Source organism: Oryzias latipes, chromosome 15 (genome assembly GCF_053564925.1).
Source record: "Oryzias latipes strain Hd-rR chromosome 15, Olatipes_Hd-rR_3.1".
Taxonomy (NCBI): domain Eukaryota; kingdom Metazoa; phylum Chordata; class Actinopteri; order Beloniformes; family Adrianichthyidae; genus Oryzias; species Oryzias latipes.
The window spans coordinates 12,283,049-12,297,805 of NC_136251.1; the positions used below are offsets into that span (position 1 = coordinate 12,283,049).

At 30.8% G+C, this 14,757-nt stretch overlaps 38 non-coding genes across 38 annotated transcripts; all 38 read right to left on the reverse strand.

The window, feature by feature from the left end:
• Positions 1-241: 241 nt before the first annotated feature.
• trnat-agu (transfer RNA threonine (anticodon AGU)) lies at positions 242-315 on the reverse strand. The gene has a single exon. It is a non-coding gene; the product is annotated as a tRNA-Thr (tRNA).
• A 281-nt stretch (positions 316-596) lies between these two features.
• Positions 597-670, reverse strand: trnat-cgu (transfer RNA threonine (anticodon CGU)). Its single transcript has one exon. It is a non-coding gene; the product is annotated as a tRNA-Thr (tRNA).
• A 288-nt stretch (positions 671-958) lies between these two features.
• On the reverse strand, positions 959-1,032 carry trnat-agu (transfer RNA threonine (anticodon AGU)). The gene has a single exon. It is a non-coding gene; the product is annotated as a tRNA-Thr (tRNA).
• A 294-nt stretch (positions 1,033-1,326) lies between these two features.
• Positions 1,327-1,400, reverse strand: trnat-agu (transfer RNA threonine (anticodon AGU)). The gene has a single exon. It is a non-coding gene; the product is annotated as a tRNA-Thr (tRNA).
• A 286-nt stretch (positions 1,401-1,686) lies between these two features.
• On the reverse strand, positions 1,687-1,760 carry trnat-agu (transfer RNA threonine (anticodon AGU)). Its single transcript has one exon. It is a non-coding gene; the product is annotated as a tRNA-Thr (tRNA).
• A 291-nt stretch (positions 1,761-2,051) lies between these two features.
• On the reverse strand, positions 2,052-2,125 carry trnat-agu (transfer RNA threonine (anticodon AGU)). Its single transcript has one exon. It is a non-coding gene; the product is annotated as a tRNA-Thr (tRNA).
• A 292-nt stretch (positions 2,126-2,417) lies between these two features.
• On the reverse strand, positions 2,418-2,491 carry trnat-agu (transfer RNA threonine (anticodon AGU)). The gene has a single exon. It is a non-coding gene; the product is annotated as a tRNA-Thr (tRNA).
• A 279-nt stretch (positions 2,492-2,770) lies between these two features.
• On the reverse strand, positions 2,771-2,844 carry trnat-agu (transfer RNA threonine (anticodon AGU)). Its single transcript has one exon. It is a non-coding gene; the product is annotated as a tRNA-Thr (tRNA).
• Positions 2,845-3,130: 286 nt separating this feature from the next.
• Positions 3,131-3,204, reverse strand: trnat-cgu (transfer RNA threonine (anticodon CGU)). Its single transcript has one exon. It is a non-coding gene; the product is annotated as a tRNA-Thr (tRNA).
• Positions 3,205-3,483: 279 nt separating this feature from the next.
• Positions 3,484-3,557, reverse strand: trnat-cgu (transfer RNA threonine (anticodon CGU)). The gene has a single exon. It is a non-coding gene; the product is annotated as a tRNA-Thr (tRNA).
• Positions 3,558-3,842: 285 nt separating this feature from the next.
• Positions 3,843-3,916, reverse strand: trnat-agu (transfer RNA threonine (anticodon AGU)). The gene has a single exon. It is a non-coding gene; the product is annotated as a tRNA-Thr (tRNA).
• A 281-nt stretch (positions 3,917-4,197) lies between these two features.
• trnat-agu (transfer RNA threonine (anticodon AGU)) lies at positions 4,198-4,271 on the reverse strand. The gene has a single exon. It is a non-coding gene; the product is annotated as a tRNA-Thr (tRNA).
• Positions 4,272-4,567: 296 nt separating this feature from the next.
• On the reverse strand, positions 4,568-4,641 carry trnat-agu (transfer RNA threonine (anticodon AGU)). The gene has a single exon. It is a non-coding gene; the product is annotated as a tRNA-Thr (tRNA).
• A 286-nt stretch (positions 4,642-4,927) lies between these two features.
• Positions 4,928-5,001, reverse strand: trnat-agu (transfer RNA threonine (anticodon AGU)). The gene has a single exon. It is a non-coding gene; the product is annotated as a tRNA-Thr (tRNA).
• A 291-nt stretch (positions 5,002-5,292) lies between these two features.
• Positions 5,293-5,366, reverse strand: trnat-agu (transfer RNA threonine (anticodon AGU)). The gene has a single exon. It is a non-coding gene; the product is annotated as a tRNA-Thr (tRNA).
• A 292-nt stretch (positions 5,367-5,658) lies between these two features.
• Positions 5,659-5,732, reverse strand: trnat-agu (transfer RNA threonine (anticodon AGU)). Its single transcript has one exon. It is a non-coding gene; the product is annotated as a tRNA-Thr (tRNA).
• A 279-nt stretch (positions 5,733-6,011) lies between these two features.
• Positions 6,012-6,085, reverse strand: trnat-agu (transfer RNA threonine (anticodon AGU)). Its single transcript has one exon. It is a non-coding gene; the product is annotated as a tRNA-Thr (tRNA).
• A 286-nt stretch (positions 6,086-6,371) lies between these two features.
• On the reverse strand, positions 6,372-6,445 carry trnat-cgu (transfer RNA threonine (anticodon CGU)). Its single transcript has one exon. It is a non-coding gene; the product is annotated as a tRNA-Thr (tRNA).
• A 280-nt stretch (positions 6,446-6,725) lies between these two features.
• On the reverse strand, positions 6,726-6,799 carry trnat-cgu (transfer RNA threonine (anticodon CGU)). Its single transcript has one exon. It is a non-coding gene; the product is annotated as a tRNA-Thr (tRNA).
• Positions 6,800-7,084: 285 nt separating this feature from the next.
• On the reverse strand, positions 7,085-7,158 carry trnat-agu (transfer RNA threonine (anticodon AGU)). Its single transcript has one exon. It is a non-coding gene; the product is annotated as a tRNA-Thr (tRNA).
• Positions 7,159-7,439: 281 nt separating this feature from the next.
• trnat-agu (transfer RNA threonine (anticodon AGU)) lies at positions 7,440-7,513 on the reverse strand. The gene has a single exon. It is a non-coding gene; the product is annotated as a tRNA-Thr (tRNA).
• A 290-nt stretch (positions 7,514-7,803) lies between these two features.
• On the reverse strand, positions 7,804-7,877 carry trnat-agu (transfer RNA threonine (anticodon AGU)). Its single transcript has one exon. It is a non-coding gene; the product is annotated as a tRNA-Thr (tRNA).
• Positions 7,878-8,162: 285 nt separating this feature from the next.
• On the reverse strand, positions 8,163-8,236 carry trnat-agu (transfer RNA threonine (anticodon AGU)). Its single transcript has one exon. It is a non-coding gene; the product is annotated as a tRNA-Thr (tRNA).
• A 995-nt stretch (positions 8,237-9,231) lies between these two features.
• trnat-agu (transfer RNA threonine (anticodon AGU)) lies at positions 9,232-9,305 on the reverse strand. The gene has a single exon. It is a non-coding gene; the product is annotated as a tRNA-Thr (tRNA).
• A 288-nt stretch (positions 9,306-9,593) lies between these two features.
• Positions 9,594-9,667, reverse strand: trnat-agu (transfer RNA threonine (anticodon AGU)). Its single transcript has one exon. It is a non-coding gene; the product is annotated as a tRNA-Thr (tRNA).
• Positions 9,668-9,948: 281 nt separating this feature from the next.
• trnat-cgu (transfer RNA threonine (anticodon CGU)) lies at positions 9,949-10,022 on the reverse strand. Its single transcript has one exon. It is a non-coding gene; the product is annotated as a tRNA-Thr (tRNA).
• A 288-nt stretch (positions 10,023-10,310) lies between these two features.
• Positions 10,311-10,384, reverse strand: trnat-agu (transfer RNA threonine (anticodon AGU)). The gene has a single exon. It is a non-coding gene; the product is annotated as a tRNA-Thr (tRNA).
• A 293-nt stretch (positions 10,385-10,677) lies between these two features.
• On the reverse strand, positions 10,678-10,751 carry trnat-agu (transfer RNA threonine (anticodon AGU)). The gene has a single exon. It is a non-coding gene; the product is annotated as a tRNA-Thr (tRNA).
• A 285-nt stretch (positions 10,752-11,036) lies between these two features.
• Positions 11,037-11,110, reverse strand: trnat-agu (transfer RNA threonine (anticodon AGU)). The gene has a single exon. It is a non-coding gene; the product is annotated as a tRNA-Thr (tRNA).
• A 292-nt stretch (positions 11,111-11,402) lies between these two features.
• Positions 11,403-11,476, reverse strand: trnat-agu (transfer RNA threonine (anticodon AGU)). The gene has a single exon. It is a non-coding gene; the product is annotated as a tRNA-Thr (tRNA).
• Positions 11,477-11,755: 279 nt separating this feature from the next.
• On the reverse strand, positions 11,756-11,829 carry trnat-agu (transfer RNA threonine (anticodon AGU)). The gene has a single exon. It is a non-coding gene; the product is annotated as a tRNA-Thr (tRNA).
• Positions 11,830-12,114: 285 nt separating this feature from the next.
• Positions 12,115-12,188, reverse strand: trnat-cgu (transfer RNA threonine (anticodon CGU)). The gene has a single exon. It is a non-coding gene; the product is annotated as a tRNA-Thr (tRNA).
• Positions 12,189-12,476: 288 nt separating this feature from the next.
• Positions 12,477-12,550, reverse strand: trnat-cgu (transfer RNA threonine (anticodon CGU)). The gene has a single exon. It is a non-coding gene; the product is annotated as a tRNA-Thr (tRNA).
• Positions 12,551-12,836: 286 nt separating this feature from the next.
• On the reverse strand, positions 12,837-12,910 carry trnat-agu (transfer RNA threonine (anticodon AGU)). The gene has a single exon. It is a non-coding gene; the product is annotated as a tRNA-Thr (tRNA).
• A 281-nt stretch (positions 12,911-13,191) lies between these two features.
• Positions 13,192-13,265, reverse strand: trnat-agu (transfer RNA threonine (anticodon AGU)). Its single transcript has one exon. It is a non-coding gene; the product is annotated as a tRNA-Thr (tRNA).
• Positions 13,266-13,550: 285 nt separating this feature from the next.
• trnat-agu (transfer RNA threonine (anticodon AGU)) lies at positions 13,551-13,624 on the reverse strand. Its single transcript has one exon. It is a non-coding gene; the product is annotated as a tRNA-Thr (tRNA).
• Positions 13,625-13,907: 283 nt separating this feature from the next.
• trnat-agu (transfer RNA threonine (anticodon AGU)) lies at positions 13,908-13,981 on the reverse strand. The gene has a single exon. It is a non-coding gene; the product is annotated as a tRNA-Thr (tRNA).
• A 645-nt stretch (positions 13,982-14,626) lies between these two features.
• On the reverse strand, positions 14,627-14,700 carry trnat-agu (transfer RNA threonine (anticodon AGU)). The gene has a single exon. It is a non-coding gene; the product is annotated as a tRNA-Thr (tRNA).
• Positions 14,701-14,757: the final 57 nt, after the last annotated feature.

Consider the following 14,757-nt stretch of genomic DNA (forward strand, 5'->3'; position numbering starts at 1 on the left):
AATGATTTTAAGTTTTTTTCTTTGGTATACGTTCATTTTAAGGTAAATCTGCCTGTTTTCTAATGTTTTTTGGAATGTCTTATTAATCTTTTTGAAAAAATTAAAGTAAGCAAAAAAAATAAAAAATAATTAGAAATAATCATTGAATTTCCAATATTGGAATTTTCTATACCAGGATAATGTTCTTATCAGACTTCAATATTGACTGATGTGCTGGTATTTATGTGATACTTTTTTTATGAGGCACTGCTGGGATTTGGACCCAGGATCTCCTGTTTACTAGACAGGTGCTTTAACCAACTAAGCCACAGCGCCTGCTAATTATGATGTAAATGGTTTTTCACAATCGTTGAATACATCAAATGATTTTAAATTTTTTATCTTTGGTATACGTTCATTTTAAGGCAAATCTGCCTGTTTTCTAATGTTTTTTGGAATGTCTTATTTATATTGTTGAAAAAATTAAAGTAAGCAAAAAATAAAAATAAAGTAATTAATGATTTTCCATTATTGGAATTTTTCTCTACCAGGATGATGTTTTTATCAGACTTTGATATGGACCAACATACTGGTGCATATGTGATACTTTTCTTAAGAGGCACTGCTGGGATTTGAACCCAGGATCTCCTGTTTACGAGACAGGCGCTTTAACCAACTATGCCACAGCGCCTGTTAATTATGATGTAAATGGTTATTCACAATAGATGAATACATCAAATGATTTTAAATTTTTTATCTTTGGTATACGTTCATTTTAAGGCAAATCTGTCTGTTTTCTAATGTTTTTTGTAATGTCTTATTAATCTTTTTTTAAAAATGAAAGAAAGCAAAAAAGAAAAAACATAATAAGAAATAATCAAGGATTTCCCATTATTGGAATTTCCTCTACCAGAATAATGTTCTTATCAGACTTCAATATTGTCTGATATGCTGGTACATATGTGATACTTTTCTTAAGAGGCACTGCTGGGATTTGGACCCAGGATCTCCTGTTTACTAGACAGGCGCTTTAACCAACTAAGCCACAGAGCCTGCTCATTATGATGTAAATGGTTTTTCACAATCGTTGAATACATGAAATGATTTTAAGTTTTTTTCTTTGGTATAGGTTCATTTTAAGGTAAATCTGCATGTTTTCTAATGTTTTTTGGAATGTTTTATTAATCCTTTTTTGAAAAAATTAAAGTAAGCAAAAAATAAATAAAAAAAATAATTAGAAATAATCAAGGATTTTCCATTATTGGAATTTTTCACTACCAGCATGATGTTTTTATCAGACTTTGATATGGACCAACATACTGGTGCACATGTGATACTTTTCTTAAGAGTCACTGCTGGGATTTGGACCCAGGATCTCCTGTTTACTAGACAGGCGCTTTAACCAACTAAGCCACAGCGCCTGCTAATTATGATGTAAATGGTTTTTCACAATCGTTGAATACATCAAATGATTTTAAATTTTTTATCTTTGGTATACGTTCATTTTAAGGTAAATCTGCCTGTTTTTTTAATGTTTTTTGGAATGTCTTATTAATCTTTTTGAAAAAATTAAAGTAAGCAAAAAAAATAAAAAATAAGAAATAATCATTGATTTTCCAATATTGGAATTTTCTATACCAGGATAATGTTCTTATCAGACTTCAATATTGACTGATGTGCTGGTATTTATGTGATACTTTTTTTAAGAGGCACTGCTGGGATTTGGACCCAGAATCTCCTGTTTACTAGACAGGCGCTTTAACCATCTAAGCCACAGCGCCTGCTAATTATGATGTAAATGGTTTTTCACAATCGTTGAATACATCAAATGATTTTAAATTTTTTTTCTTTGGTATAGGTTCATTTAAGGTAAATCTGCCTGTTTTCTAATGTTTTTTGGAATGTCTTATTAATATTGTTGAAAAAATTAAAGTAAGCAAAAAATAAAAAATAAAAATAATTAGAAATTATCAATGATTTTCCATTATTGGAATTTTCTCTACCAGGATGATGTTTTTATCAGACTCTGTTATGGACAAACATACTGGTGTATATGTGATACTTTTCTTAAGAGGCACTGCTGGGATTTGGACCCAGGATCTCCTGTTTACTAGACAGGCGCTTTAACCAACTAAGCCACAGTGCCTGCTAATTGTGATGTAAATGGTTTTTCACAATCGTTGAATACATTAAATGATTTTAAGTTTTTTTCTTTGGTGTACGTTCATTTTAAGATAAAACTGCCTGTTTTTTAATATTTTTTTGGAATGTCTTATTAATCTTTTAAAAAAAATTAAAGTAAGCAAAAAATAAATAAAAAAAATAATTAGAAATAATCAAGGATTTTCCATTATTGGAATTTTCTCTACCAGGATGATGTTTTTATCAGACTTTGATATGGACCAACATACTGGTGCATTTGTGATACTTTTTTTAAGAGGCTCTGCTGGGATTTGGACCCAGGATCTCCTGTTTACTAGACAGGCGCTTTAACCAACTAAGCCACAGCGCCTGATAATTGTGATGTAAATGGTTTTTCAAAATCGTTGAATACATCAAATGATTTTAAAAAAATTTCTGTGGTATACGTTCATTTTCAGGCAAATCTGCCTGTTTTCTATTGTTTTTTGGAATGTCTTATTAATCTTTTTGAAAAAATTAAAGTAAACAAAAAATAAAAATAAAATAATCAATGATTTTCCATTATTGGAATTTTCTCTACCAGGATGATGTTTTTATCAGACTTTGATATGAACCAACATACTGGTGCATATGTTATACTTTTCTTAAGAGGCACTGCTGGGATTTGGACCCAGGATTTTCTGTTTACTAGACAGGCGCTTTAACCAACTAAGCCACAGCGCCTGCTAATTATGATGTAAATGGTCTTTCACAATCATTGAACAGATCAAATGATTTTAAGTTTTTTTCTTTGGTATACGTTCATTTTAAGGTAAATCTGCCTGTTTTCTAATGTTTTTTGGAATGTCTTATTAATCTTTTTTTTTTTAATTAAAGTAAGCAAAAAAAAAAAAAAAAAAAGAAAGAATCATTGATTTTCCATTATTGGAATTTTCTCTACCAGGATAATGTTCTTATCAGACTTCAATATTGACTGATGTGCTGGTATATATGTGACACTTTTTTTATGAGGCACTGCTGGGATTTGGACCCAGGATCTCCTGTTTACGAGACAGGCGCTTTAACCAACTAAGCCACAGCGCCTGCTAATTATGATGTAAATGGTTTTTCACAATCGTTGAATACATCAAATGATTTTAAAAAAATTTCTGTGGTATACGTTCATTTTAAGGCAAATCTGCCTGTTTTCTATTGTTTTTTGGAATGTTTTATTAATCTTTTAGAAAAAAATAAAGTAAGCAAAAAAAAAAAAGAAAGAAAGAATGATTTTCCATTATTGGAATTTTTTCTACCAGGATGATGTTTTTATCAGACTTTGATATGGACCAACATACTGGTGCATATGTGATACTTTTTTTTAAGAGGCACTGCTGGGATTTGGACCCAGGATCTCCTGTTTACGAGACAGGCGCTTTAACCAACTAAGCCACAGCGCCTGCTAATTATTATGTAAATGGTTTTTCACAATCGTTGAATACATGAAATGATTTTACATTTTTTTTCTTTGGTATACGTTCATTTTAAGGTAAATTTGCCTGTTTTCTAATGTTTTTTGGAATGTCTTATTAATCTTTTTGAAAAAATTAAAGTAAGCAAAAAAAAAAATAAATAAGAAATAATCATTGATTTTCCAATATTGGAACTTTCTATACCAGGATAAGGTTCTTATCAGACTTCAATATTGACTGATGTGCTGGTATTTATGTGATACTTTTTTTATGAGGCACTGCTGGGATTTGGACCCAGGATCTTCTGTTTACTAGACAGGCGCTTTAACCAACTAAGCCACAGCGCCTGCTAATTATGATGTAAATTGTTTTTCACAATCGTTGAATACATCAAATGATTTTAAATTTTTTATCTTTGGTATAGGTTCATTTTAAGGCAAATCTGCCTGTTTTCTAATGTTTTTTGGAATGTCTTATTAATATTGTTGAAAAAATTAAAGTAAGCAAAAAATAAAAATAAAGTTATCAATGATTTTCTGTTATTGGAATTTTTCTCTACCAGGATGATGTTTTTATCAGACTTTGATATGGACCAACATAGTGGTGCATATGTGATACTTTTCTTAAGAGGCACTGCTGGGATTTGGACCCAGGATCTCCTGTTTACTAGACAGGCGCTTTAACCATCTAAGCCACAGCGCCTGCTAATTATGATGTAAATGGTTTTTCACAATCGTTGAATACATCAAATGATTTTAAATTTTTTTTTCTTTGGTATAGGTTCATTTTAAGGTAAATCTGCATGTTTTCTAATGTTTTTTGGAATGTTTTATTAATCCTTTTTTGAAAAAATTAAAGTAAGCAAAAAATAAATAAAAAAAATAATTAGAAATAATCAAGGATTTTCCATTATTGGAATTTTTCACTACCAGCATGATGTTTTTATCAGACTTTGATATGGACCAACATACTGGTGCACATGTGATACTTTTCTTAAGAGTCACTGCTGGGATTTGGACCCAGGATCTCCTGTTTACTAGACAGGCGCTTTAACCAACTAAGCCACAGCGCCTGCTAATTATGATGTAAATGGTTTTTCACAATCGTTGAATACATCAAATGATTTTAAATTTTTTATCTTTGGTATACGTTCATTTTAAGGTAAATCTGCCTGTTTTTTTAATGTTTTTTGGAATGTCTTATTAATCTTTTTGAAAAAATTAAAGTAAGCAAAAAAAATAAAAAATAAGAAATAATCATTGATTTTCCAATATTGGAATTTTCTATACCAGGATAATGTTCTTATCAGACTTCAATATTGACTGATGTGCTGGTATTTATGTGATACTTTTTTTAAGAGGCACTGCTGGGATTTGGACCCAGAATCTCCTGTTTACTAGACAGGCGCTTTAACCATCTAAGCCACAGCGCCTGCTAATTATGATGTAAATGGTTTTTCACAATCGTTGAATACATCAAATGATTTTAAATTTTTTTTCTTTGGTATAGGTTCATTTAAGGTAAATCTGCCTGTTTTCTAATGTTTTTTGGAATGTCTTATTAATATTGTTGAAAAAATTAAAGTAAGCAAAAAATAAAAAATAAAAATAATTAGAAATTATCAATGATTTTCCATTATTGGAATTTTCTCTACCAGGATGATGTTTTTATCAGACTCTGTTATGGACAAACATACTGGTGTATATGTGATACTTTTCTTAAGAGGCACTGCTGGGATTTGGACCCAGGATCTCCTGTTTACTAGACAGGCGCTTTAACCAACTAAGCCACAGTGCCTGCTAATTGTGATGTAAATGGTTTTTCACAATCGTTGAATACATTAAATGATTTTAAGTTTTTTTCTTTGGTGTACGTTCATTTTAAGATAAAACTGCCTGTTTTTTAATATTTTTTTGGAATGTCTTATTAATCTTTTAAAAAAAATTAAAGTAAGCAAAAAATAAATAAAAAAAATAATTAGAAATAATCAAGGATTTTCCATTATTGGAATTTTCTCTACCAGGATGATGTTTTTATCAGACTTTGATATGGACCAACATACTGGTGCATTTGTGATACTTTTTTTAAGAGGCTCTGCTGGGATTTGGACCCAGGATCTCCTGTTTACTAGACAGGCGCTTTAACCAACTAAGCCACAGCGCCTGATAATTGTGATGTAAATGGTTTTTCAAAATCGTTGAATACATCAAATGATTTTAAAAAAATTTCTGTGGTATACGTTCATTTTCAGGCAAATCTGCCTGTTTTCTATTGTTTTTTGGAATGTCTTATTAATCTTTTTGAAAAAATTAAAGTAAACAAAAAATAAAAATAAAATAATCAATGATTTTCCATTATTGGAATTTTCTCTACCAGGATGATGTTTTTATCAGACTTTGATATGAACCAACATACTGGTGCATATGTTATACTTTTCTTAAGAGGCACTGCTGGGATTTGGACCCAGGATTTTCTGTTTACTAGACAGGCGCTTTAACCAACTAAGCCACAGCGCCTGCTAATTATGATGTAAATGGTCTTTCACAATCATTGAACAGATCAAATGATTTTAAGTTTTTTTCTTTGGTATACGTTCATTTTAAGGTAAATCTGCCTGTTTTCTAATGTTTTTTGGAATGTCTTATTAATCTTTTTTTTTTTAATTAAAGTAAGCAAAAAAAAAAAAAAAAAAAGAAAGAATCATTGATTTTCCATTATTGGAATTTTCTCTACCAGGATAATGTTCTTATCAGACTTCAATATTGACTGATGTGCTGGTATATATGTGACACTTTTTTTATGAGGCACTGCTGGGATTTGGACCCAGGATCTCCTGTTTACGAGACAGGCGCTTTAACCAACTAAGCCACAGCGCCTGCTAATTATGATGTAAATGGTTTTTCACAATCGTTGAATACATCAAATTATTTTAAAAAAATTTCTGTGGTATACGTTCATTTTAAGGCAAATCTGCCTGTTTTCTATTGTTTTTTGGAATGTTTTATTAATCTTTTAGAAAAAAATAAAGTAAGCAAAAAAAAAAAAAGAAAGAAAGAATGATTTTCCATTATTGGAATTTTTTCTACCAGGATGATGTTTTTATCAGACTTTGATATGGACCAACATACTGGTGCATATGTGATACTTTTTTTTAAGAGGCACTGCTGGGATTTGGACCCAGGATCTCCTGTTTACGAGACAGGCGCTTTAACCAACTAAGCCACAGCGCCTGCTAATTATTATGTAAATGGTTTTTCACAATCGTTGAATACATGAAATGATTTTACATTTTTTTTCTTTGGTATACGTTCATTTTAAGGTAAATTTGCCTGTTTTCTAATGTTTTTTGGAATGTCTTATTAATCTTTTTGAAAAAATTAAAGTAAGCAAAAAAAAAAATAAATAAGAAATAATCATTGATTTTCCAATATTGGAACTTTCTATACCAGGATAAGGTTCTTATCAGACTTCAATATTGACTGATGTGCTGGTATTTATGTGATACTTTTTTTATGAGGCACTGCTGGGATTTGGACCCAGGATCTCCTGTTTACTAGACAGGCGCTTTAACCAACTAAGCCACAGCGCCTGCTAATTATGATGTAAATTGTTTTTCACAATCGTTGAATACATCAAATGATTTTAAATTTTTTATCTTTGGTATAGGTTCATTTTAAGGCAAATCTGCCTGTTTTCTAATGTTTTTTGGAATGTCTTATTAATATTGTTGAAAAAATTAAAGTAAGCAAAAAATAAAAATAAAGTTATCAATGATTTTCTGTTATTGGAATTTTTCTCTACCAGGATGATGTTTTTATCAGACTTTGATATGGACCAACATAGTGGTGCATATGTGATACTTTTCTTAAGAGGCACTGCTGGGATTTGGACCCAGGATCTCCTGTTTACTAGACAGGCGCTTTAACCAACTAAGCCACAGCGCCTGCTAATTATGATGTAAATGGTTTTTCACAATCGTTGAATACATCAAATGATTTTACATTTTTTTTCTTTGGTATACGTTCATTTTCAGGTAAATCTGCCTGTTTTCTAATGTTTTTTTGGAATGTCTTACTAATCTTTTAGAAAAAAATAAAGTAAGCAAAAAAAAAAAAAGAAAGAAAGAAATATATGAATGATTTTCCATTATTGGAATTTTTTCTACCAGGATGATGTTTTTATCAGACTTTGATATGGACCAACATACTGGTGCATATGTGATAATTTTTTTAAGAGGCACTGCTGGGATTTGGACCCAGGATCTCCTGTTTACTAGACAGGCGCTTTAACCAACTAAGCCACAGCGCCTGCTAATTATGATGTAAATGGTTTTTCACAATCGTTGAATACATGAAATGATTTTACATTTTTTTTCTTTGGTATACGTTCATTTTAAGGTAAATCTGCCTGTTTTCTAATGTTTTTTGGAATGTCTTATCAATCTTTTTGAAAAAATTAAAGTAAGCAAAAAAAATAAAAAATAAGAAATAATCATTGATTTTCCAATATTGGAATTTTCTATACCAGGATAATGTTCTTATCAGACTTCAATATTGACTGATGTGCTGGTATTTATGTGATACTTTTTTTATGAGGCACTGCTGGGATTTGGACCCAGGATCTCCTGTTTACTAGACAGGCGCTTTAACCAACTAAGCCACAGCGCCTGCTAATCATGATGTAAATGGTTTTTCACAATCGTTGAATACATCAAATGATTTTAAATTTTTTATCTTTGGTATACGTTCATTTTATGGCAAATCTGCCTGTTTTCTAATGTTTTTTGGAATGTCTTATTAATATTGTTGAAAAAATTAAAGTAAGCAAAAAATAAAAATAAAGTAATTAATGATTTTCCATTATTGGAATTTTTCTCTACCAGGATGATGTTTTTAATCAGACTTTGATATGGACCAACATACTGGTGCATATGTGATACTTTTCTTAAGAGGCACTGCTGGGATTTGGACCCAGGATCTCCTGTTTACTAGACAGGCGCTTTACTAAGCCACAGCGCCTGCTAATTATGATGTAAATGGTTTTTCACAATCGTTGAATACATCAAATGATTTTACATTTTTTTTCTTTGGTATACGTTCATTTTAAGGTAAATCTGCCTGTTTTCTAATGTTTTTTGGAATGTCTTATTAATATTGTTGAAAAAATTTATGTAAGCAAAAAATAAATTAAAAAAATAATTAGAAATAATCATTGATTTTCCAATATTGGAATTTTCTCTACCAGGATGATGTTTTTATCAGACTTTGATATGGACCAACATACTGGTGCATATGTGATACTTTTCTTAATAGGCACTGCTGGGATTTGGACCCAGGATCTCCTGTTTACTAGACAGGCAACTAAGCCACAGCGCCTGCTAATTATACTGTAAATGGTTTTTCACAATCGTTGAATACATCAAATGATTTTAAGTTTTTTTCTTTGGTATAGGTACATTTTCAGGTAAATCTGCCTAGTTTCTAATGTTTTTTTGGAATGTCTTACTAATCTGTTAGAAAAAATTAAAGTAAGCAAAAAAAAAAAAAAAAGAAAGAAATAATGAATGATTTTCCATTATTGGAATTTTCTCTACCAGGATGATGTTTTTATCAGACTTTGATATGGACCAACATACTGGCGCATATGTGATACTTTTCTTAAGAGGCACTGCTGGGATTTGGACCCAGGATATCCTGTTTACTAGACAGGCGCTTTAACCAACTAAGCCACAGCGCCTGCTAATTATGATGTAAATGGTTTTTCACAATCGTTGAATACATCAAATGATTTTACATTTTTTTTCTTTGGTATACGTTCATTTTCAGGTAAATCTGCCTGTTTTCTAATGTTTTTTGGAATGTCTTATTAATCTTTTTGAAAAAATTAAAGTAAGCAAAAAAAATAAAAAATAATTAGAAATAATCATTGATTTTCCAATATTGGAATTTTCTATACCAGGATAATGTTCTTATCAGATTTCAATATTGACTGATGTGCTGGTATTTATGTGATACTTTTTTTATGAGGCACTGCTGGGATTTGGACCCAGGATCTCCTGTTTACTAGACAGGCGCTTTAACCAACTAAGCCACAGCGCCTGCTAATTATGATGTAAATGGTTTTTCACAATCGTTGAATACATCAAATGATTTTAAATTTTTTATCTTTGGTATACGTTCATTTTAAGGCAAATCTGCCTGTTTTCTAATGTTTTTTGGAATGTCTTATTTATATTGTTGAAAAAATTAAAGTAAGCAAAAAATAAAAATAAAGTAATTAATGATTTTCCATTATTGGAATTTTTCTCTACCAGGATGATGTTTTTATCAGACTTTGATATGGACCAACATACTGGTGCATATGTGATACTTTTCTTAAGAGGCACTGCTGGGATTTGAACCCAGGATCTCCTGTTTACGAGACAGGCGCTTTAACCAACTATGCCACAGCGCCTGTTAATTATGATGTAAATGGTTATTCACAATCGTTGAATACATCAAATGATTTTAAATTTTTTATCTTTGGTATACGTTCATTTTAAGGCAAATCTGTCTGTTTTCTAATGTTTTTTGTAATGTCTTATTAATCTTTTTTTAAAAATGAAAGAAAGCAAAAAAGAAAAAACATAATAAGAAATAATCAAGGATTTCCCATTATTGGAATTTCCTCTACCAGAATAATGTTCTTATCAGACTTCAATATTGTCTGATATGCTGGTACATATGTGATACTTTTCTTAAGAGGCACTGCTGGGATTTGGACCCAGGATCTCCTGTTTACTAGACAGGCGCTTTAACCAACTAAGCCACAGAGCCTGCTCATTATGATGTAAATGGTTTTTCACAATCGTTGAATACATGAAATGATTTTAAGTTTTTTTCTTTGGTATAGGTTCATTTTAAGGTAAATCTGCGTGTTTTCTAATGTTTTTTGGAATGTCTTATTAATCCTTTTTTGAAAAAATTAAAGTAAGCAAAAAATAAATAAAAAAATAATTAGAAATAATCAATGATTTTCCATTATTGGAATTTTTCACTACCAGCATGATGTTTTTATCAGACTTTGATATGGACCAACATACTGGTGCACATGTGATACTTTTCTTAAGAGTCACTGCTGGGATTTGGACCCAGGATCTCCTGTTTACTAGACAGGCGCTTCTACCAACTAAGCCACAGCGCCTGCTAATTATTATGTAAATGGTTTTTCACAATCGTTGAATACATCAAATGATTTTACATTTTTTTTCTTTGGTATACGTTCATTTTAAGGTAAATCTGCCTGTTTTCTAATGTTTTTTGGAATGTCTTATTAATCTTTTTGAAAAAATTAAAGTAAGCAAAAAAAATAAAAAATAAGAAATAATCATTGATTTTCCAATATTGGAATTTTCTATACCAGGATAATGTTCTTATCAGACTTCAATATTGACTGATGTGCTGGTATTTATGTGATACTTTTTTTAAGAGGCACTGCTGGGATTTGGACCCAGGATCTCCTGTTTACTAGACAGGCGCTTTAACCAACTAAGCCACAGCGCCTGCTAATTGTGATGTAAATGGTTTTTCACAATCGTTGAATACATTAAATGATTTTAAGTTTTTTTCTTTGGTGTACGTTCATTTTAAGATAAAACTGCCTGTTTTTTAATATTTTTTTGGAATGTCTTATTAATCTTTTTAAGAAAATTAAAGTAAGCAAAAAATAAATAAAAAAAATAATTAGAAATAATCAAGGATTTTCCATTATTGGAATTTTCTCTACCAGGATGATGTTTTTATCAGACTCTGATATGGACAAACATACTGGTGTATATGTGATACTTTTCTTAAGAGGCACTGCTGGGATTTGGACCCAGGATCTCCTGTTTACTAGACAGGCGCTTTAACCAACTAAGCCACAGCGCCTGATAATTGTGATGTAAATGGTTTTTCAAAATCGTTGAATACATCAAATGATTTTAAAAAAATTTCTGTGGTATACGTTCATTTTCAGGCAAATCTGCCTGTTTTCTATTGTTTTTTGGAATGTCTTATTAATCTTTTTGAAAAAATTAAAGTAAACAAAAAATAAAAATAAAATAATCAATGATTTTCCATTATTGGAATTTTCTCTACCAGGATGATGTTTTTATCAGACTTTGATATGAACCAACATACTGGTGCATATGTTATACTTTTCTTAAGAGGCACTGCTGGGATTTGGACCCAGGATTTTCTGTTTACTAGACAGGCGCTTTAACCAACTAAGCCACAGCGCCTGCTAATTATGATGTAAATGGTCTTTCACAATCATTGAACAGATCAAATGATTTTAAGTTTTTTTCTTTGGTATACGTTCATTTTAAGGTAAATCTGCCTGTTTTCTAATGTTTTTTGGAATGTCTTATTAATCTTTTTTTTTTTTAATTAAAGTAAGCAAAAAAAAAAAAAAAAAGAAAGAATCATTGATTTTCCATTATTGGAATTTTCTCTACCAGGATAATGTTCTTATCAGACTTCAATATTGACTGATGTGCTGGTATATATGTGACACATTTTTTATGAGGCACTGCTGGGATTTGGACCCAGGATCTCCTGTTTACGAGACAGGCGCTTTAACCAACTAAGCCACAGCGCCTGCTAATTATGATGTAAATGGTTTTTCACAATCGTTGAATACATCAAATGATTTTAAAAAAATTTCTGTGGTATACGTTCATTTTAAGGCAAATCTGCCTGTTTTCTATTGTTTTTTGGAATGTTTTATTAATCTTTTAGAAAAAAATAAAGTAAGCAAAAAAAAAAAAAGAAAGAAAGAAATAAAGAATGATTTTCCATTATTGGAATTTTTTCTACCAGGATGATGTTTTTATCAGACTTTGATATGGACCAACATACTGGTGCATATGTGATACTTTTTTTTAAGAGGCACTGCTGGGATTTGGACCCAGGATCTCCTGTTTACGAGACAGGCGCTTTAACCAACTAAGCCACAGCGCCTGCTAATTATTATGTAAATGGTTTTTCACAATCGTTGAATACATGAAATGATTTTACATTTTTTTTCTTTGGTATACGTTCATTTTAAGGTAAATTTGCCTGTTTTCTAATGTTTTTTGGAATGTCTTATTAATCTTTTTGAAAAAATTAAAGTAAGCAAAAAAAAAAAAAAAATAAGAAATAATCATTGATTTTCCAATATTGGAACTTTCTATACCAGGATAAGGTTCTTATCAGACTTCAATATTGACTGATGTGATGGTATTTATGTGATACTTTTTTTATGAGGCACTGCTGGGATTTGGACCCAGGATCTCCTGTTTACTAGACAGGCGCTTTAACCAACTAAGCCACAGCGCCTGCTAATTATGATGTAAATGGTTTTTCACAATCGTTGAATACATCAAATGATTTTAAATTTTTTATCTTTGGTATAGGTTCATTTTAAGGCAAATCTGCATGTTTTCTAATGTTTTTTGGAATGTCTTATTAATATTGTTGAAAAAATTAAAGTAAGCAAAAAATAAAAATAAAGTTATCAATGATTTTCTGTTATTGGAATTTTTCTCTACCAGGATGATGTTTTTATCAGACTTTGATATGGACCAACATAGTGGTGCATATGTGATACTTTTCTTAAGAGGCACTGCTGGGATTTGGACCCAGGATCTCCTGTTTACTAGACAGGCGCTTTAACCAACTAAGCCACAGCGCCTGCTAATTATGATGTAAATGGTTTTTCACAATCGTTGAATACATCAAATGATTTTACATTTTTTTTCTTTGGTATACGTTCATTTTAAGGTAAATCTGCCTGTTTTCTAATGTTTTTTGGAATGTCTTATTAATCTTTTTGAAAAAATTAAAGTAAGCAAAAAAAATAAAAAATAAGAAATAATCATTGATTTTCCAATATTGGAATTTTCTCTACCAGGATAATGTTCTTATCAGACTTCAATATTGACTGATGTGCTGGTATTTATGTGATACTTTTTTTATGAGGCACTGCTGGGATTTGGACCCAGGATCTCCTGTTTACTAGACGGGTGCTTTAACCAACTAAGCCACAGCGCCTGCTAATTGTGATGTAAATGGTTTTTCACAATCGTTGAATACATCAAACGATTTTAAAAAATTTTCTTTGGTATAGGTTCATTTTAAGGCAAATCTGCCTGTTTTCTATTGTTTTTTGGAATGTGTTATTAATCTTTTTGAAAAAATTAAAGTAAGCAAAAAAAATAAAAATAAGAAATAATCATTGATTTTCCATTACTGGAATTTTCTCTAACAGGATGATGTTTTTATCAGACTTTGATATGGACCAACATACTGGTGCATATGTGATACTTTTCTTAAGAGGCACTGCTGGGATTTGGAACCAGGATCTCCTGTTTACTAGACAGGCGCTTTAACCAACTAAGCCACAGCGCCTGCTAATTGTGATGTAAATGGTTTTTCACAATCGTTGAATACATCAAATGATTTTAAGTTTTTTTCTTTGGTATACGTATATTTTAAGGTAAATCTGCCTGTTTTCTAATATTTTTTTGGAATGTTTTATTAATCTTTTTAAAAAAATTAAAGTAAGGAAAAAATAAATAAAAAAAATAATTAGAAATAATCAAGGATTTTCCATTATTGGAATTTTCTCTACGAGGATAATGTTTTTATCAGACTTTGATATGGACCAACATACTGGTGCATTTGTGATACTTATTTTAAGAGGCTCTGCTGGGATTTGGACCCAAGATCTCCTGTTTACGAGACAGGCGCTTTAACCAACTAAGCCACAGCACTTGATAATTGTGATGTAAATGGTTTTTCAAAATCGTTGAATACATCAAATGATTTTAAAAAAATTTCTGTGGTATACGTTCATTTTAAGGCAAATCTGCCTGTTTTCTATTGTTTTTTGGAATGTCTTATTAATCTTTTTGAAAAAATTAAAGTAAGCAAAAAATAAAAATAAAATAATCAATGATTTTCTATTATTGGAATTTTCTCTACCAGGATGATGTTTTTATCACACTTTGATATGAACCAACATACTGGTGCATATGTTATACTTTTCTTAAGAGGCACTGCTGGGATTTGGACCCCGGATCTCCTGTTTACTAGACAGGCGCTTTAACCAACTAAGCCACAGCGCCTGCTAATTGTGATGTAAATGGTTTTTCACGATCGTTGAAGACATCAAATGATTTTTA